Here is a 22385-nt window from a genome sequence, read left to right on the forward strand (position 1 = left end):
TGCAGCCGGTTGGCAGGTATTGGACACGTTGTGCCCTCAGGCACAGTGCCGCACACCTAGTTCTCAGCCACAAAAGAAAATCCATGTCCCCTCATACCAACTCAAGGCTGCCAAAATGCGAGCCTACATACGCGTAACGTTGCAAGTGGTGATAGAGATGCTACTTTTCACTACTTCCGCCCCTTCCATGGTCTGACCTAAACCGACTCTCTACTAATCGGTCATAAAGAAATCAAGGTGCAAACCTACGCTGACCAATTGTTCTTGTTCGTGAAAAATGATTGCCTGAAGTGTGAATCAAAGACAGCCCTTAAGCATGCCAAGTCAGAATCATTCCAAAAGACCACCCATCTACATACAGGGCTGCATATGAAGGTACTTCACACTGAGTTAGCAATTTGTCTCCCTGGATGAGGATTACAGTGGGGTAAGAAACATGTTTTTCTCCTGCATTGATATCCAAAATCACTTTTGGTTAAATAATAAATACTTTCGATCTGATTTTGTAGTCAGTGATAAAAATGACATAATGACCATCAGCACAAACTAGCGAAACTGTAGGATGCGTAAATTTTTACATCAACTGCAACTTTCCATTTGAGCTGCTATAGTGCTGCACATACTTGTAGTCTAGTAGCACATGTGGTGCAGTGTTTACTCAAACGGTCTTCTCAATTCAAGAAGGACCGTTTGGACCTAATTTATTTTCCACATTCAAGAAGGGCAATGGTTTTGGATGAATCACGTTTTTGCGGTTACCACCCTCACTGTTGGTAAATATGATGCACTGCGATCATTTAATCTTGGTGAGACACTTGCATTTAGAAGGCAATCAATGCGAAAGAACTGGAGGTGATGATTAGTGACAGCCGGATTTTGTGGCAGAGCGGTTCTAGGCGCTTCAGTCTGGAACCGCGCGACCGCTACGGTTGCAGGTTTGAATGCTGCCTCGGGAATTGATGTGTGTGATGTCCTTAGGTTAGTTAGGTTTAAGTAGTTCTAGGTTCTCGGGGACTGATGACCTCAGACGTTAAGTCCCATAGTGCTCAGAGCCATTTGAACCATTTGATTAGTGACAAACACCGGACTGACAATGAGGTCATTAAAGACGAAACAACATCTGTGAGCGAGAAGATTGAGGAAGCAACCTGACAGTGCCGTTTCAAATGAAATACACCAACATTTTCCTTAATCGATTTAAGGGAATAATGGCAATATGGAATCAGAATGGGCAGACAGGTATTTGAGACATCGTGTGTTGTCTTCATAAAAAGAAAGTAATGGTTGACTGTAACAAGACCTATCTGAAGCAAAGGACAATGTGAGTCCCCAAAATACAATTTTATGCGTCTTATGGCATGAAGAAGGTGTTACGAACTGCATCCCAGGGCTGAGTCCACGGTAGTTGGCATCTTATGCCAAGAAGTGTAATGTCCTGCGGTCTCCAGAAGATTTCTACAGGTGTGGAGTCTAAAACATGCCTGAGAATTGCTATCAGACGGTTTTAGTTAAAATGAGAGAATATATTGTTAATTATGTATTATGATTGCTACTATAGTCAATAAACCAACGAGAAGCGCTAACAAATATACAGTTTTTCTAACGCGAATGAATTACAATTCACCATGTTTACCTTACGATTAATGTCTAATTTAATAAAAGAAATAGTTTCTTTTCGGAAAACCGTCATTCCTTTTGTAAAGAAGGTGATTTACTTCCTACAAGATCTTTTTTATTTTTGACGCGATCGCTTTCTTATGACATAATCAAAACCGGTTTCGGCCTACAATTGCCGTCTTCAAATCGTCAGCTTCTGAAGATGGCAGTTGTAGGCCGGGAGCGGTTATTATCATGTCAAAAAAAAAACAATAGTGCCAAAAATAAATAAAATGAACTTACAAATAGAGGCCGCAGTGCCCGATTCCTGTTATAGTCAATAAAATAACGAGAAACACTAAATCACATAGTCTTTTCTTATACACATGAATTACAATTTAGCATCATAACCTTAGGACTAAAGCCTAATTTAATAAATCAAATGGTACCCATAATACCAACCTGCCCTAAACTTCACACATTCGTAACGTAAATATTATAGACTTCTCAACTCGATACGATCTCCGTCTACGTGAAGTCCTGTATCCTATCCGCGAAGTATTTGGGAACTGCCACGAGAAAATGTGAATCTGGAAGTGTGAGTAGTCCCATAATGAAACCCAGTTAACAGACTGTGTAATGCCACACATACATCAATCAAATTGTGTATTAATTAAAAATTATATCGGTATAAGAAGAAAAATATAAATTTTTACATGTGTGAATTGTTATAATTGCTTAAAATTTTCACTTCGATCAAGAGAGTGCTAATTCAGAACTGAAAGAAGACTTAAGTTGGAAGAATTAAGATTTCTTAAATTATTTTCGAACTGGCTACTTGTAGCCTGGTAAATTACCTAGGTCTAAAGCGAGTTTGGAACTAGAAGGTAAGGCATTTTCCCCCTCCGAAACCGGCATCCATACCACTTACCTAGCGAGATGCTATTACCTGCAGTATGCTCTCATTGCCGTAATGAGTTATAATACAGATAATTCGCATAGTAAAATATGAGATTAGTTGTAGATACTGCATGAAAAAAAAATCCAGGAATCAAATCATAAATTTCATAGCCCAATATTACACATTAAGTGTGAATCATTCATATTATTTATTCGAAATGACAAGGAAATATCAAATGAATTGAGCAGGATTATTCTGAACCACACCAGGAAGTAAATCGATGGTCATATAGTTGCCAAACGTAACCTACAGTGTTGCCAACTCTCCATTAGACTAGCAACAGGTAGAACACATTTGTTCAGCGCATGTGTTTGCTGACCTGGCACTTTGGAAACTCGCAGATCAGAAATGCGGGGTCCCCACTTTGCCACAACATTGATAGCTAGCTGAAATTCCTAAAGTATAGCCCAACGAGTTTCATTCGCATTTCTGTAATAATGATTTGGGTCTAAAGTGTTGTGCAGATGTGACAATTGCAACTCGATTATCGTAGAGAAAGTGCAGGGGAAACTACATGTGCGGCGGTCCATTTCTGTAGCGGTCGTAGCTAATGAAAAGTTAATTCACTGGAAACGATTCGCTGTTTTAGTATTACCAGACGTAATGAACATTATGAATAAGTGACATTCAGTTTTATGTTATACAGAACTTTAATATAATATTCCTTAAGACTGCTTTCACTGTCACCACTTGTACACCTCTAACACATAAAATCACAATTGAAAGAATTACTGTTGATTACTGACTTCAACAAAGGAATTTCATAAGCTGCGAATAACAGTTTCAAATTAATAAAGTAAACTGTGCAGAGAAATCTTTGGCAACAATGGAAAAATAACACAAAAAGTTATGAGGAAATTTGTAAATGAAAACAGTCTAAGCTGAATTCCAGCCTTTGATAACATGAAAAGAGAAGCAGTTATCATAACAATATGCAACAAGGAACACAAGACTCTGACAGCAATGCCTCGAATATGTCATCCTTAAGCAAAACGTCACACAGTCTATAAGAACCAAAGGAACGAAGAGTATCATCTACTGGCAAAGATTATAATACAACTCCTGCTTATGCTTTATCAATAAAAGCGAAAAACGCCTGATGAATGTGCTTTTCAAGTTTCAGACTGTTTTAGGGAGAGAGAAACAAAAATAACGGGAATAAGTTCGCGCAGGTGAGAATTGTGTCAAATTTCTGTGCATTTTCTCGCAAGTGGCACATTTTGTTGGCTGTCCATTTCTGGTTTCTTTTATCACACTTACAATGAGTCTAGGCTATCAGAATATTCATATGAGATTTGTCTAACGTGATTGTTAGAACGAACTGCTACGTTAAATACTCCAGTACTTGTGACCAATTCCTACTCAGTGCACAACACTAATTTAAAATGATCGAATCTTAGAGACTATTGGACAAGCTTAATAAAACATTCAAGGTAGCCCCTGTGCACACCGACTTGTCTCCTGACACCGTTTGTTTCCCATAGCCTCTTGCTAAGCCACATTCACGCAACTCATTGAAACTCTCCTCAGGCGAAGAATGGACATACCTTATATTAATGTCCATTAATAGGAGTCCAGATGTTTTGGTTCAGATAGTGAATATCGAGGTGCGCTTTACGTTAAGATATAGCAGACAATGTCAGGAATGCATGAATATTAACAATTTTTAATGTTTATTGCTTCAGTCTTATGACATAGAATTTTTGTCAGTAGAGCTATATAATATTTCCTGTGGCATAAGAAACAGGCTTCGAAGAACACTTCAAACAAACATGTGTGGAACTTGATGGAGTAGTTTGGTTTATTTATTAAATTATTTTATAGGTTTCGGACATCAATAATACAACCAGCTTCAGAATGATTTGCAACATTTATGTGTCTGTCAGCCAGAAAACACTGAAACGAACCACATGATACAAGTTCCATTATAAGAAAAATTAACAGTTACATTCAATTTTACCTAAAATTAAGCCTCTGATCTAAGAAAATTAAAATAAATTCATTAATATAAAAGGGGTATTGATAACATGAAGCATACTTATTCGCTTATCTAAGTAACTATATAAAGAAAAGCCACAGTTTGAAGTTATCAAGAAAATTTCGTTTTCTATCAGAATACAGGGTAAAAATGATAGGTTTATAGCTCGCAGCCACGAAATTGGAAAGAAAATTCTTCCTACATGAATTCTGACGATTAAACTTGCAATACCATGCTTAAGGAAAATCATGTGACGATTTCACCAAATAAATTTGAGTCAACGTGAACTGATCCCTGCAACCGACCACTGCGCAGACGTCCAGAATCAAGAAAGAAACAAGGATAACTAGGCTCACATCACACCGCAGTTCAAAACGACTTCTCCCGGCAATCGTCTGATTGGACTAGCTCAACAAAGAGCCTGCTGTGAGATATGTCACATGTCCAGTTACCTGCGAGGCCAAAGAGCGACGCGAAACAGTGTACCATCGACGACAGTTTGTCTATGTGCATGCCTCTTCGGATGAGACGGGATAGCGTCATGTTAATGTTAAAATGAAACGAGTCGCGGCGAAAAACAGACACATTTCAAAATCTAGCAAAGCAGCCGGGTAGTTACTCAAAGGAAAACCTTGTTGTAAAAACCTGCTAATGGCGATAGATTACTGTTAAAACAAAACCTTTCTGTATAGCACACACACATGAATTCTCCAATCTTTGCATATACTGTCTTGTCAGAGGTGTAAAAGTTTCAATGATAATTTTGCACTCATTAATTCCAATATACTTCCAATGGCGTTACATTTCTTCCACCAGCGTAGCATCAGTTGGAGTCGATTTGAATGCTCCAGTATAGCTTTATAGACATTCATCTAATGAATCTGTAGCCTATATTTTTCTGGCCATAGCTGATACGAGGTGGAGTGGTGAACAAAGGACACTCAAAAAATGTGATGTCCTGAGGTTAGCTAGGTTTAAGCAGTTCTAGGGAACTGATGACCTCAAATGTTAAGTCCCATAGTGCTCAGAGCCATTTGAACCATGATTGTCTGTTCCACACTGGTTTTCATATTTCACCGACACATCGCTATGTGATATAGATTCATTTTTATGATCAGTATATGTTTCCGTTATTAGTTGGCGATCTGTGGACTTGTTGTTGGAATATTAAAGCTCTCCATCTGGCTGGCTGTCAAATGGTGGGTCAAGGATCCTACTGTAGCGGCAGAGAAGGCTACTGGTAAATATTACTGCATCAGCTACAACCCTCTCTGTCTGCGGCCTAACTTTGACGTCCGTCTTAACGCCCCACACTACCTCCTGTTGTGTGTTCGTGAGCGCCGCTTAGGAGGTAGCAGTCGGCATCTAGCCCGCTACCCCTGGAGATAAGTGGTACGATAACCAGTGCTCTCGGGGCTTGCATATTGAGGATCAACGCCCTGGCTGCAGTAAAAGCGTTGGGGTGGCGCCTCGTGCTCTTCGCTCCAAAATTAGAATTCAGCCAGTGAGATTGCATGTGTTCGCCTAGCGTAGGGTGTGGACGATATTGCCAGTGGGGGATAACACAGTTTCAGTCTGATACGAACTTCGTAAAGGAAATTGTGCATGGTGTACGCAGAAGATGGGAATTTTGCTGCATTTCTCTGACTCTTTGAAAATTTCATCTTAATTGTCAGCCATCACGTTGACAATGGTACACATTCAGGCCATCTACCTACGATTTTTTTTTTTTTTGAGAGCTTAAGCGCTGCGGAATAGGAATATATTTTTCGAATGAGTCAGGAACAGAGGTTCGAGTGGTTCGACACTGGACGCTGACCGAGAGACACGTAAAGGCTGACCATATGTGGCTACATGCAGGTTCTTCTGCCTTGGAGTGGAGGTGAGTTTTCTCAAACCGTTGTAGTGTTATCGATAATCTGAACAGTTCGTTGTTCATATGCTTCAATATGCAGTCTAAGTCGTTGACTTAACCCCAATTTGAGTTTAGATTTTAATCTTGCACCAGCTAGCTGCTCACGTAACGGTGTTTTAGTGCTGTTGCTTCCATACAGTCTTCCTTGCATAGGATTTGTCCCGCTGTGTTAATCTTATCCCGTTGGTTAACCTAATTAGAAGGTAAAATGATTTATTTGTTTCGTTTGTGAAAGTTTGTTTAATATTTGCTCAATTTAAGCACAAAGTAAAATTTTGCGGAAAGCAGATCAATGAAATCTTTCATTATGAAAGTTTGTTTAATACACTCCTGGAAATGGAAAAAAGAACACATTGACACCGGTGTGTCAGACCCACCATACTTGCTCCGGACACTGCGAGAGGGCTGTACAAGCAATGATCACACGCACGGCACAGCGGACACACCAGGAACCGCGGTGTTGACCGTCGAATGGCGCTAGCTGCGCAGCATTTGTGCACCGCCGCCGTCAGTGTCAGCCAGTTTGCCGTGGCATACGGAGCTCCATCGCAGTCTTTAACACTGGTAGCATGCCGCGACAGAATGGACGTGAACCGTATGTGCAGTTGACGGACTTTGAGCGAGGGCGTATAGTGGGCATGCGGGAGGCCGGGTGGACGTACCGCCGAATTGCTCAACACGTGGGGCGTGAGGTCTCCACAGTACATCGATGTTGTCGCCAGTGGTCGGCGGAAGGTGCACGTGCCCGTCGACCTGGGACCGGACCGCAGCGACGCACGGATGCACGCCAAGACCGTAGGATCCTACGCAGTGCCGTAGGGGACCGCACCGCCACTGTTGCTCCTGGGGTATCGGCGAGGACCATTCGCAACCGTCTCCATGAAGCTGGGCTACGGTCCCGCACACCGTTAGGCCGTCTTCCGCTCACGCCCCAACATCGTGCAGCCCGCCTCCAGTGGTGTCGCGACAGGTGTGAATGGAGGGACGAATGGAGACGTGTCGTCTTCAGCGATGAGAGTCGCTTCTGCCTTGGTGCCAATGATGGTCGTATGCGTGTTTGGCGCCGTGCAGGTGAGCGCTACAATCAGGACAGCATACGACCGAGGCACACAGGGCCAACACCCGGCATCATGGTGTGGGGAGCGATCTCCTACACTGGCCGTACACCACTGGTGATCGTCGAGAGGACACTGAATAGTGCACGGTACATCCAAACCGTCATCGAACCCATCGTTCTACCATTCCTAGACCGGCAAGGGAACTTGCTGATCCAACAGGACAATGCACGTCCGCATGTATCCCGTGCCACCCAACGTGCTCTAGAAGGTGTAAGTCAACTACCCTGGCCAGCAAGATCTCCGGATCTGTCCCCCATTGAGCATGTTTGGGACTGGATGAAGCGTCGTCTCACGCGGTCTGCACGTCCAGCACGAACGCTGGTCCAACTGAGGCGCCAGGTGGAAATGGCATGGCAAGCCGTTCCACAGGACTACATCCAGCATCTCTACGATCGTCTCCATGGGAGAATAGCAGCCTGCATTGCTGCGAAAGGTGGATATACACTGTACTAGTGCCGACATTGTGCATGCTCTGTTGCCTGTGTCTATGTGCCTGTGGTTCTGTCAGTGTGATCATGTGATGTATCTGACCCCAGGAATGTGTCAATAAAGTTTCCCCTTCCTGGGACAATGAATTCACGGTGTTCTTATTTCAATTTCCAGGAGTGTATTTTCTCAATGTAATAGCAACATCAGATTCTAGTGAGAGCAGAGTTGTTGTGATTAACCTGTAAAACCAAAAATTCTCTTAAAGGCCAACAGCTTTTTGACTCCTCTTGTTCAACTTTCAATAATATTTGTTCGTTTAAAAATCAAGTCTGACTTCCATTACAACATCCTAAACTATTCCCATTGCTTTTCTTGGTAGGTAGGATAAACATAATCCGGTGTACTATCAAGTTGTGCTTTGCTGTGTCGGTGTAGTTCTTAGAGGCCAAATTTAACGTTAGGACGTTGTTGTTTCACTCTATACAGCAGAAGCTGCTTGATAACACATATTGTACCAGACATTGAGAGTTTTAATTTAGGACGACCTCCGTTCATGGTTGCACTGACCCAGGGCGTTATTTCTGGTTTCTTTTAGCAACTAGTACTCAGAATAGCACAGCTAAGCACCTCTTGCGGTACAAATAGTTGTAGAGATCGTTGTATCACATCTTGTGTGACACTGAGCAATAGTGTGCAGCATCTGAACGAGCTCTTACAGCGCAAGCGTATTTTGTTTTTTGTGGGAGGTACTAATGTATGCACCCATATTTTTGAGGTCTGTATGCACATTAATTCGTAAAGTGAAAATTTTATTTGTATTTCTTGGGATGAATCATAGCTTTGCGTGTGAACACAATTCTCTTGTGTACACGTTCATTTGTTCATGATGAAGTTTATGCTGAAACTTTTCTGTTAATCTGTATCTTGTATACATGGATAAGGCCAGTCAGGCGCGTTCTAGAGAAGCGAAACAGGTTTTAGGGACAAGAGGAGTCTATGGTATCAGAATAGTCCGCATCGGGATTTTCTGTGGAAGAGGTGTTCTAACATCTGCGAAATCTACTAACAAGGAACCCCTTTGGTTCGAGGTCACTAGAGGCCAATAATATTTACGGCATTCGACGCCCAACCTATTGTCTACCAGGCAGCATGAGGCTAGGGAGCGTAACTGAAGAAGTGCAGTGGTATTAAAACATGTGTCGAGCCATGTAGTTTATCTTCCTTGTCGGACAGAGTACCACAAATCCCGCCTGCAGTGAAAACGTAGCAAAGAACAAACGTTGTCCAAGGAGTGAGTACTAAACGTAATTAAGTACATGAAAGCAATAAAAAAAAAAGTTTGGAACACATTACGAAAAAGTCCACCGCAATGTGACCTTGTAGCATATGCAGGATATATTCTGGGCTTCTGATGTTGATTTCGCCCTCCGGCAGGAAGTTCGCTTGGCCCGTCTCCCGACTCCACGAGTGATCCTATGGGCCATGAAGTGGCCATCTGCACTATTTCATCGAAAGTATTGAGACACCTGGCTGAAAATGACTTACAAGTTCGTGGCGCCCTCCATCGGTAATACTGGAATTCAATAACGTGTTGGCCTACTCTTAGCCTTGATGACAGCTTCCACTCTCCCAGGCATACGTTCAATCAGGTGTTGGAAGGTTTTTTGGGGATTGGCAGACCATTCCTCACGGCGTGCTGCGCTGAGGTGAGTTATCGATATCGATCGGTGAGGCCTCCCACGAAGTCGGCGTTCCAAACCATCCCAAAGCTGTTCTATAGGATTCAGGTCAGGACTCTGTGCAGGCCAGCCTATTACAGGGATGTTACTGTAACCACTCCACTACAGGCTGTGCATTATGAGCAGGTGCTCGATCGTGTTGAAAGATGCAATCGCCATCCCGAATTGCTCATCAACAGTGGGAAGCAAGAAGGTGCTTCAAACATCAATGTAGGCCTGTGTTGTGATAGTGGCACGCAAAACAACAAGGGATGCAGACCCCCTCCATGAAATACACGACCACACCATAACACCACCACCTCAGAATTTGCCTGTTGGCACTACACACGCTGGTAGATGACGTTCACTGGGCATTCGCCATACCCACACTCTGCCATCGGGTCATCACATTGTTTACCGTGATTCGTCATTCCACACAACGTTTTTTCCATTGTTCAGTCGTGCAATGTTACGCTCCTTACACCAAGCGAAGCGTCGTTTGGTATTTACCGGCGTGATGTGTGGCTAATGAGCAAACGCTCGACCATGAAATCCTGGTTTTCTCACCTCCCCCCTAACTGTCGTAGCACTTGTAGTGAATCCTGATGCAGTTTGTAATTCCTGTGTGATAGTCTGCCTATTGCACATTACGACCCCCTCAACTGTCGGCGATCTGTGTCGGCCAACAGTCGAGGTCGGCCTGTGCGCTTTTGTGCTGTAGGTGCCCCTTCACGTTTCGACTTCACTATCACATCGGAAACAGTGGACCTAGAGATGTTTAGGAGTGCGGAAATCTCGGGTACAGAAGTATGACACAAGTGACACCCAATCACCTGACCACGTTTGAAGTCCGTGAGTTCCGCGGAGCGCCCCCTTCTGCTCTCTCGCGATGTCTAACGCCTACTGAGGTCGCTGATACCGAGTACCTGGCAGTAGGTGGCAGCACAACGCACCTAATATGGAAAAGTATGTTTTTGGGGGTGTCCGGATACTTTTGATCACATAGTACACGTCGGCCACGGGATTTCTGTCACCGACGTCGCCTTCCTTCCATCAGCTCGGGGCATGGCACTCACTGCCATGGGGACACGCTTCATTGATGTCTACGCTCCTTCAGGCACCGACCAACGGTATGATTAAGCCCAGATCGCCCCCCTGTTTTTAGGGCAATACGACCACTGCCTACTAGGAGGTGATTTTAACTGCGTTCTGCATCCCAAAGATTAGGTTCCACTTCTAACAACCCTACCACAACAAAGGTCAGCATTTAATAACGATTGTGGTGTTGCTCACGGTGCTAAATACTGCATTTTCGGGCAACAACAGTTATATTATGTGGCAGGTGTCATTTGAGCACAGTTAATAAAGTCATTTAATGTAATAATCAAAAAACTCGGCACTCATCTTTTTGTGTTTCCCACGCTGGTCTCGTCGTAAAATCATGGCTCAATCGTTGAAAATCTAGGTGTTATGATACCAAGCTCGGATGCAAAGAGGCCTAGGTTTTATTCTGCTATATTCAAAAGCTTTGTATATGCGCTTCACAAACCATTCTTGGAGATTACACTTTTGCTGGACAATGGTGATGTAAAAAAATAATCAGCACTCCGAAATTAAGTTACACTTCCTTTTAATTGCTTTTATTGCAATATCACGTAAACACAAAACATCACTTCACAATACAAAACATACTTGAAAACATCTTCCTCACAGTCACTGTTAAAGTTCACATTTTACAAGCTGACTAAGTTATGCGTCTTTCCAACATGACGTCCAACACTTGACTTTCTCAACGTCCAACTCTCTAACAACTCAACAAACAACTAATTATCGCTTAAGCGTCCAAAAATCAGAGTTACAAGTACGTCAAAGATCATAGTGACAAAAGGAAGAATACACATAAGAATAATATCATTGCAATATAAACATATCGATGTATCAAAAGTGAAATAAAATCTGAATGTTGTCTCAGAAATATATTAAGTAGTTAACAGAAATACAGTAGAATATTACTGATATCGAGAGGTTCAGGTGAGCTGCCGTAATGGTTACGTAATTCAAGTACCATTACACACTCTATACCACATGCCGGGAACTACATATAGTGGTGCGGGACCCCCTGCTTCACGATACCTGGGAAGTCCAATATGGCGACCGTTCTGGCCATACCTTCATTGCTAGTCATTCAGCAAGCCGTCTAGACAGGATATATGCCTCACAGGCTATTATATTTGCGATACGGGGTGCCGAATGCTGGCCACTGGCCTTTTCCGACCACTACGCTTACATCTGCACGGTCCTCCTTTCACCGCAATCTGTATGGCGCAGCCTAGCACCATGGAAACTAAATACTTCTCATTTGCATGACCTGACTTGTCGCCAGAAAGTCACTGAGACATTGACAGCCTGCGGACGACGCATTCCCCGCTACCGCTCGACATTGGCATAGTGGATGGATTGCGCCAAACCAGCGATCCAGAGGACACTGATGAGATACGGAAAGGACTTGGTCGACTGGCATCGTAACACTGTTGACATCTACTATGCGATTCTCTGAGATCCGGACACTCAGCTGCCGACCCAAGACAACCAGTTGGAACGGTAAAGAACTAAGGCGAGGATAATTGCGCTGGCACGCAGGAAATTGCATTAGACGAGGCTTCCAGGAAGGCGAAGTGGCACCCCTTGTCGCTTGTGAGTACGTTCCGGGTCCTGGGCATTACCTTTACCCCCGCGGTCTCACGCACAGCAGCAACGAATTTCCGTCGCCTCTTACACGTCCTCTGCTACGACATCCGCCAGAACCTCCTGCGCCGCTAGGACATACTTTAACGCGTTGAGTTTCTTAATTGTTGTGTAGCATCAAAATTGGTTCACATCGCACAAGTTCTCCCTCTGTCGGCGGCGATTGGGCTCAACCTTTAGGCGGCCTTTCGCTATTATCTCACAGCTGGTTCCATGTTTAAAGTCCGTTATGATACACTCACCCTGCGTCCACGGGATGGTGGGCTCGGGCTCGTCAATGTCCATATGCGAGCTACGGTCTTGTATATGAGTACCAGAGAAGACAGTGGACTGGACGGGGCACATCTCTAACACACAGCTTGCTTGAGGTCCTCCTGCCTGCTTCCACCTCACCACCAGTGTCTGTCGGCCACATCGTGATTCATTTGTTTTACATTTCGACCTTTCTCGTCGACTACAATTACACACATACCAGTCTCCCAGATACAGCCTACTACTGCGCCGTTTTCTCCGGAATGTGATGGAGACCAAATAATCCACCATCCAGTGGCCCATAGTGTGGACTACCATCCACCAGTCCTTCCTCCCTACGGATGTCCAGGCACTGTGGTATCACATCGTCAACAAGAAATTTGCCACGAAACAGCTTCTGCACAACATTGGTTTGTCAGACTCCCCTCTTTGTCTCCTTTGCCAGCAACTCGACACTGATGACCACCGTCTGACATGCGCCTCTTTGCAAGATGTCTGGTGCTTCGTGCAACAAATCATGCCTGCTATCTCCGAGTGTCACCAGACACAATCGAACAGCGAATGTTTCTATACCCGAAGGTCAAACATTTTCCCTCCGCCAAATGTCATGCAATTACGTGGGTCAAGGGGTGAGCGGTCGCTTATCTCTTTCATGAGGGACCTAAATCCCGCCTCGACTTTTGGACCTATTTATGAGCAGCCCATACAGTTCTCGAAAACACTCCACGTTAACGAACATTATTTGCTAACTATCTTCAAGGGGTCTTTGTTAGACCTCCACTAATTTGGGGGGGGGGGTGCCTGGAGCAGAGGGCACCTACCCCTACCCCCCCCCACCCCCACCCCAACGGCGGTGTCCCAGTTTAAGCCACCTATGATCGATGCTACCTCTGACCTCCGCGGATGGGAGAGCCGTCGTAGACTACGCGGATTTCACTTCTTTTTTTCTTTTTCTTTTCTTTTCTTTGCCCAGCAATTATTTTTTTCTCTGTCACTGATGTATGTTCCACATAATTTCATAATAATAGTGAATATTACGAAAACAAAACACAAATAAATAAACAACAAAAATGCCTTCCACTTCTGTTGATTCTTGTGTCTCCCACTTTGCTGTACTCTACAGGCTGGGTGTTGGTGAGGGGGACACTGTGACCAGGCCTCGGGTTTCGACCCCTGCCCACTTTGCTCCTAAGCCCCTATCGGTCCACTATAAAAAAAAGTGGATGGACGCTGTAGTTCAGGCCAGAGGCGTTTCTGTAAGGTTTTTGGGGTGTTTCTCCTTCCGGTACTTGAGTCCAATCATTGAGGTCATGGTAAGCATGAACTAGGATGTCTATTTGAGCATTTACCATGACCGAGTGTTGCTCTTTCTTCTACATCTTCGTATTGAGTTAGTTCTAGACATTCCCATCTTACAAGATGACAACAGCCGTGTTCAGCAGACTGCACATCTATTAGGTCACTAAATCTCGCGGGTTTGATCCCACAGACAATGTCTGTGACTATTTGGAATTATAGCAATAAACAGCCCTACGGGTTCTAATCATGGTCAAGTGTCTTCGGGTGGATACGGCATCCTTCAAAAAACTTGTGGACTTTCTTCCTGACCGATATGAAACCACCATCAACACTAGAGGCGGTATTAACGATTTTAGTGCGATGTCTCGTGGGGGTGACTAATTTTTTGTGCACTGTGCTTATGGAGGATGATCTGGGTTCGTAGCCACGTCCATGACAAGGTAATAAAGATATACATGAAACGTAATTTATAACGGCTGTACTCGCCATAGTGTCTTTTCCTTCGGACACGCATGCACGTCCCGAAGAACGTTGCATCGTACTTATGAACAACACAGACACTGCAATATCGTAGATACTTACGACTCTGAATAGAAGCATCGTTTCGACAAGGTCTGGAAAGGATTTGTGACGCATCGTTCTCAATGGTACAATGGAGGTATTCGACTTTATCGATGTAGGGAAACCACCGAATATCTAAAATTTGGCAGGTACACTGGAGTTCGAGCACCCCTGCTTATGTGTGAGACCACTGCCTCAGCTACTGCTCCACTTCTCTCGGTTTGAAGTATATAATCTTTAAAGTTCCTATTTTTAAAGGAGTCATGTTTTTGGTGTGTTTCGCACAATCTAGAACGTTACTGTGGCGTGGATGTGTAACCTGTCTTCGGTCACAAATATTTTCCCCGGTGCCCTCTGTTCCTTTAACGATGTAAATCATGTGGCCATGTCCACGCTTTCAATTCCTGTGAGCGATGTGGCAGAAGATTAAAGTAAATGAGAAACACGGATAGTTAATTTACGGCTTCAAAGGCGTCACTAATGGCCCCCTCTAGGTTTTGCTCTTAGCGCTTCACAGGGAAGTTGCAGAATGGCAGGTTTGTTAACACACTTTGCTGTGCCACCTTCTCCACATGAGGCCGTGGAGTTCAAAGTGAATAATGAAATCCACCGACACCAGCCCTCCCGCCTCAGGAAAGCGAGTGAGATGGAAAGCGGATGCAACTAGCGCTACGGCGGCGCCACAGTTGTGGGCACATTTTTTTTCCTATTATCCCATCCTGTAAATGTAGCCCTGGGAATTAAGTGGACACTTAAATGTAAAATTTCTTTTCTATTAATAAAGGAAATAAATTTCCTAAATGCTCTGAGGTCGATGTGGATTTTTTTGAATTAAGTTGCTTAGATTGCTTTATGTATTTTATAACAACTATCGGCTACTGCCATAATCAGGTCTGTAAACAAGATTTGAGGAACATAAAAGCAAGTGATGTTACTTACGTATTACCAAACGTCAAAACTTAAGAAATGAGAATGGTAAAAATTTACTAACTAAAACTTGTGACTTGTAAAACTGAGATCACAGTCACTTGAAATAAAACCTATAGCTAAGTGGGGTGTCAACTGCCAACTCGATTAAAAAGTTGAGAGAAATAAAAGTGCTACAGAGAGATGGTGTTAGTAGCGAAATCGTTGTCTAAATCGTTTAGATCATATACATATAAATGATAGGCTGTAAAAATAAAATTCTCTAATTTAAATCACAAAACTCAATTTAAATGCGAAAAATTTCACAATGATTTCAGATCATAGCGAAGAACATATGCTGAGTTAACATAAACATTACAAACATTAATTATATCAGCCTTATAACACATCAGTTACCTGAAATTTTAGTTTGATCTTCAGACTGTATTGTGTCTTGATATAGTGCTGTTATTGTAGATATCTATTAGGTCACTGCTGTTGTAAGTACGAGTACACAACACATGCTCATTCGCACTAAAATTTGTACAAATAATAAACTAAAACGTGTGAATTTTTAAAACAGATTACATGTGGCGAGCTATGATTCCCTGTTGAGAACTACCATTCTTCCTTGGAAGAGGAATTTCTGTGTGTGATTGGATTTTACCTGAAATTTTGCTCGTCAGATTTTGACTAGAAATCAAACACACAACGCTGAAAAGCAGTTCCCTTTACGAGAAACTAAAGTTTATTATGACTTAGTAGACTTGTTGACTGTGTTCTAATTAAATTTAAGTAGCTGCAGTTAGATCTGAACAACGAAACTGGGCAACCAGCAAACACTTGTTTAAATTGTTTTTATTTATTTAATAGCGGCAGTTCATCAATTGCGTCAATTACGTCAGTCACTTCAGATGTTAGCCAATGTACCAGACAGACTGTCTCGCTCACAATTTGCTAGAAACTGGTCTAACTGCTCCTGAGTCTGACCACTCTTCCCAAAACAACTTTACTCCTTGGAGCTAATGCCACTGGAGTTAATTCTTTCATATTTCACGACGAGATAAATCCAGTCAAAGTTCGAACCTCTGAGACTCCAACCACATGGATATGTTCTGGATCTCAGTACATTCTCGATAAAAAAGGGAAGTTCAGAACTAACATAATTCATGGAGCATAGCTCCTTCTAGCGCCAATACGTCTGGATTCTCGTGAGTCCCAGCTGAAGTCCCCAAATACAAACGAAACGGAACAGCCAGGAAAAGTCTGGACTCCGTGGAATCCCAGACTGAAATCTCTTCATCCACTCAACACCAGTTTCCAGCTAAACTTTGAACATCCCCTGTACGTCTTTTAGTTCGTCTGCTAATGTTTGACTGCGCCTGTGCCTCTTCCACAATATTATTTCACCGTAGTGTCACTTAATAAGATACAAAGTTATAAATCAGTGAACCATTTGGTGAAACTTAACAGTTGTAACAAAACCAAATTTATATTCTAAATCGCGCTTAAACACTGATTTTAATGATACCAGGCACCATGTATTTACCATCTCTGATCTCTGATAAAACTTACGTTACTTTGATCATTGTATTACCATTTATCAATTCTGTCATAGAATCTACCACCGGGTGGTTACAATTAAAGTGCAGCACTTAAGTGCCTGTTGTGGACCTGTACTGATGTGAAACTTCCTCAAAGATTACAGCTGCGTACCGGACAGAGACTGGAACTCAGGACTCTTGTCTTTCTCAGGCAAGTTCTCTACAGACGACAGACGAGGAGGGCAGGAGGGCGAAGTCGGCAGGGGTTGCAATCCCTCTCCCCACTACGGAGAATGAGACGGGAAAAGAGTTAGATCAACGGAACTTACAACAGTGGTTTCTTATTTATATTTTTTTTATTTTATTTTATTTTTAATTTGTTGTACTTATATGTTGGGCCTTTCCTAGGAAGGGAAGGGGGGAGGCGGAGAGCCGTACAAGGCGAGGCCCGAGAGCCCGCGACATGACAAGCAGACAAATACAGGAACTAAAATTTATATTTAGAAAAAAATTAAAAAATAAGCGTTCGACTATGCAGGTAGTCAGGTCACCGGCTTGGACATGCTGGTGCGCCTCACCGTTCCAGAATGATCATACACAAGTCAAGAACGTAGGGGTTTGAGTTCTCCCCAACTTCCGGGGGCCGGGGGGCGGCGGGAGGGAGGGAATTGTTTATCACGCTGCGCAAATAGTTAGGAAAGGTCCGAGGATATGTCGCGGAACGTTCGAGAGTACTGTGAGCTTCCAGCTTATAGCACCAAATGTCAAGTGTGGAGTGTGGGGAACCACGGAAAAGGTAGGCGATAGCCTGGGGCGGCGCGGATGTGGCAGGCCAGTAAACATTGAGTTAAGAATCAGACCTCCAGTTTCGTAGTACATGTGAAGGAGTGCTCGAAGGTGTCCTCTCATAGGCAACTTGTGCAACCTGCGACGCAGCAAGACCGATAGGGTGCCGTCGACAATGTGGTACCAAGACGCATTGATCTTGGACGGAAGGAAAGGCGCATGGCGGTCTTCCACACAGTTTATCACGTAACTGACAAGGGGAGGCCACGACGATGGGATCACAGATTTACTTCAAATTTTGTACTACTTTAGTAGGCCATTAAAACAATATGATACGCATATAGTAAAGTGCACTTCTCTGACAATTCCGAGAAAATCGCAAGAGAAGTTTTACGCGTCTATTACGTGGCTTATGTGTCCGTGCGTATAGGCCGGACGTTAGACTTCATGGTGTTCAAATAACTAGCGTCCGAGCTCCGTAAGACGAACGCGTATGAGGCGGCATCGACTCCCGCTCTAATTTAATTATCGATATATTTTTTTCATCACTGGTCATATAATTTAATTTATATGACATTTGAGAGGTAGTGTAATGAAAAAACAAGTGTATTTCCATAATGTTTCAGTTTATATTTTCCATGTCAGTAGGACAAATATCATCCTGCAACGTGTGATGTTGAGAGCACATCCGACAAGTAATTGTACATTACTCATGTGCTCTAGCACATTGTGGCTTACTATATTACTGATTGCGAATAACGTCATTCTCATCATTATTTATCGAGGTTTGACTTGGGCTTTCCGAGCCTGTCCCTCGTCCTTGAAAATTTAATTACAAATTGTAAATAGTCAAATAACATATGAAATCTGTAGTGGCGTGGCAAGACAGCCAAGCCAATCGGAGGTAGCCGAAAGGCACGCGTTAAGCTCGCGCAGATTGGCGTGAGGTCTGGAACAGTTAAGGGAATGTATACGAGGGCAGTTCAATAAGTAATGCAACACATTTTTTTTCTGAAACAGGGGTTGTTTTATCCAGCATTGAAATACACCAGGTTATTCCCCAATCTTTTAGCTACACAACACTATTTTTCAACGTAATCTCCATTCAATGCTACGGCCTTACACCACCTTGAAATGAGGGCCTGTATGCCTGCACGGTACCATTCCACTGGTCGATGTCGGAGCCAACGTCGTACTGCATCAATAACTTCTTCATCATCCGCGTAGTGCCTCCCACGGATTGCGTCCTTCATTGGGCCAAACATATGGAAATCCGACGGTGCGAGATCGGGGCTGTAAGGTGCATGAGGAAGAACAGTACACTGAAGTTTTGTGAGCTCCTCTCGGGTGCGAAGACTTGTGTGAGGTCTTGCGTTGTCATGAAGAAGGAGAAGTTCGTTCAGATTTTTGTGCCTACGAACACGCTGAAGTCGTTTCTTCAATTTCTGAAGAGTAGCACAATACACTTCAGAGTTGATCGTTTGACCATGGGGAAGGACATCGAACAGAATAACCCCTTCAGCGTCCCAGAAGACTGTAACCATGACTTTACTGGCTGAGGGTATGGCTTTAAACTTTTTCTTGGTAGGGGAGTGGGTGTGGCGCCACTCCATTGATTGCCGTTTTGTTTCAGGTTCGAAGTGATGAACCCATGTTTCATCGCCTGTAACAATTTTTGACAAGAAATTGTCACCCTCAGCCACATGACGAGCAAGCAATTCCGCACAGATGGTTCTCCTTTGCTCTTTATGGTGTTCGGTTAGACAACGAGGGACCCAGCGGGAACAAACCTTTGAATATCCCAACTGGTGAACAATTATGACAGCACTACCAACAGAGATGTCAAGTTGAGCACTGAGTTGTTTGATGGTGATCCGTCGATCATCTCGAACGAGTGTGTTCGCACGCTCCGCCATTGCAGGAGTCACAGCTGTGCACGGCCGGCCCGCACGCGGGAGATCAGACAGTCTTGCTTGACCTTGCGGCGATGATGACACACGCTTTGCCCAACGACTCACCGTGCTTTTGTCCACTGCCAGATCACCGTAGACATTCTGCAAGCGCCTATGAATATCTGAGATGCCCTGGTTTTCCGCCAAAAGAAACTCGATCACTGCCCGTTGTTTGCAACGCACATCCGTTACAGACGCCATTTTAACAGCTCCGTACAGCGCTGCCACCTGTCGGAAGTCAATGAAACTATACGAGACGAAGCGGGAATGTTTGAAAATATTCCACAAGAAATTTCCGGTTTTTTCAATCAAAATTGGCCGAGAAAAAAAATGTGTTGCATTACTTATTGAACTGCCCTCGTAGTAGCAAATAAAGTACGTAGTGGATGTAATACTTAATTTTAATCCACAATTGTAGAACATCTCTCGTTACTGTACATGCTACACAATATTAATTATCAAATGCTATGGCGCCTTGCTAGGTCGTAGCAAATGACGTAGCTGAAGGCTATGCTAACTATCGTCTCAGCAAATGGGAGCGTAATTGTCAGTGAACCATTGCTATGAACGTCGGCTGTACAACTGGGGCGAGTGCCAAGACGTCTCTCTAGACCTGCCGTGTGGTGGCGCTCGGTCTGCAATCACTGACAGTGGCGACACGCGGGTCCGACGTATACTAACGGACCGCGGCCGATTTAAAGGCTACCACCTAGCAAGTGTGGTGTCTGGCGGTGACACCACATTCCTCCCCCGCAAATCGGCGAACGGTTGTGTTATAAGGCTTCCGCCCGCCGTGGGGAGGACCCCATGTTGGCTTATGCGACGAGGTGGGGAGCCTAACAACAGGCGAGGCTGTGCCACCCGCACCCTGCCATTCGGTCCGAGGGGAGCTAGGAAACGCCTGAAAACCTAGTCCAGGGTGCACGCCAACATGCAACATGCGGTGTATGCGCCCGTAAAGAGACAGGAGGGGCCGTAGGGTCGACCTCCATCGCGTCGGGGCACCCGACGGGCGAAGACGACATCTGGTCCGGAGCGGGCAAGAGTTCCATGTCGGAGGACAGCTGGTCACGGGAAGCAATCGGCGGCGCGTGACCCAGGGAGGCGCTTGGCGGCTGCATCGAAGCGTCCACTGCGGGCGTCGCCGGCGGGAGAACAGGCGGCGGCGGCGGCGGCGCGTCGCCATGGGGCAAAATGGAAGGTAGCGTCGGTAACACCTGGGGATGAGACGAGCCAGTAGATGGGTCCCCAGGGCGCTGACCGCACGGCACCGTCGCTGAAAGCAGACGGGGAGTGGCAGAACCCGTGCGACGACAGAGGCGCAGCTGATTGAGATGCCGACGCACCTCACCAGAGGCCCCCAAAACCAGATACATAGCGCGGCCGAGGCAGCGAAGAATGCGCCCTGCGAGCCAACGCCGTGAACCTCGATAGTTGCGATAATATACAACGTCGCCTGGAGCAAAAGCAGGTGGCTGCCGCTGCACAGGAACCTGATGCGGCGGATGTAGCAAAGACATCAAGGTTCGAGGAGGACGACCGTGGAGCAACTCAGCCGGCGAGCGACCATCTCGGGGCTGAGAGCGATACGAGTACAAAAAGAGCAATAACGCGTCCTCCCGAGAATGCGACTCTTTCAACTTCAACATCTGTGACTTGAAAGTCCGGACCAGTCGTTCAGCGGCACCGTTTGACTGAGGCGAAAACGGCGCGGATGTCAGATGTTGAATACCATTGGCCTTGCAGAATGACTGATATTCTGCGGACAAGAACTGTGGGCCATTGTCGGAAACAATAGTCTGTGGAAGACCTTCAATACAAAAGATAGCAGATAACGCTTGGATGGTGGCAGATGACGTCGTGGAAGACATCCGGACAACAAAAGAAAATTACTGAAAGAATCGACCACAACCAACCATCGAGCATTCCAGAATGGACCAGCAAAATCGATGTGTAAGCGTTGCCAAGGCGAAGTGGCTTTCGGCCATGCAAAGAATTTCCGCGGCGGTGCGGATTGTTGTTCGGCACACGCCATGCAAGAAGAGCACATATTCGTAATCGCAGCATCGATTCCGAACCAAGTACAGTGCTGACGAGCAAGTTGTTTCGTTCGCACTATACCCCAATGTCCTTGGTGGAGAAGCCGTAAGACAGAGGACTGTAACGAACGTGGGACCACGACCCTGGACTGATCATTATCAGAACGCAACAGCAAAACACCACGTCGAACAAAAAGCCTCTCCTCGTGAGCAAAAAATCGACGAACCAACGGATCCGCGATCCGTGACTTTGACAAGGGCCATTGCGTAGCAACAAAACGCAGAACGGTAGCAAGGACAGGGTCAGCAGCTGTGGCTGTAGCTACACGATGAAAATCAATCGGAAACGATTCGACCACGTCATCGGTTTCCGAATCAAGGAACATGCAAGCAAGTTCGGAAGAATCGAATGCTCTATCCTCAGCAACAGGCAAACGGGACAACGCATCAGCGTTTCCGTGCTTAGCAGTGGACCGATACAAGATATCGTAGAGGTACTGCGAGAGGAAAATAGACCGGCGAATGAATTTCTGCGCTGTACGCGGAGGTACAGGCATGTTCGGATGAAAAAGCGATGTCAAAGGTT

This window comes from Schistocerca piceifrons, chromosome X, assembly GCF_021461385.2.
Source record: "Schistocerca piceifrons isolate TAMUIC-IGC-003096 chromosome X, iqSchPice1.1, whole genome shotgun sequence".
Taxonomy (NCBI): Eukaryota; Metazoa; Arthropoda; class Insecta; order Orthoptera; family Acrididae; genus Schistocerca; species Schistocerca piceifrons.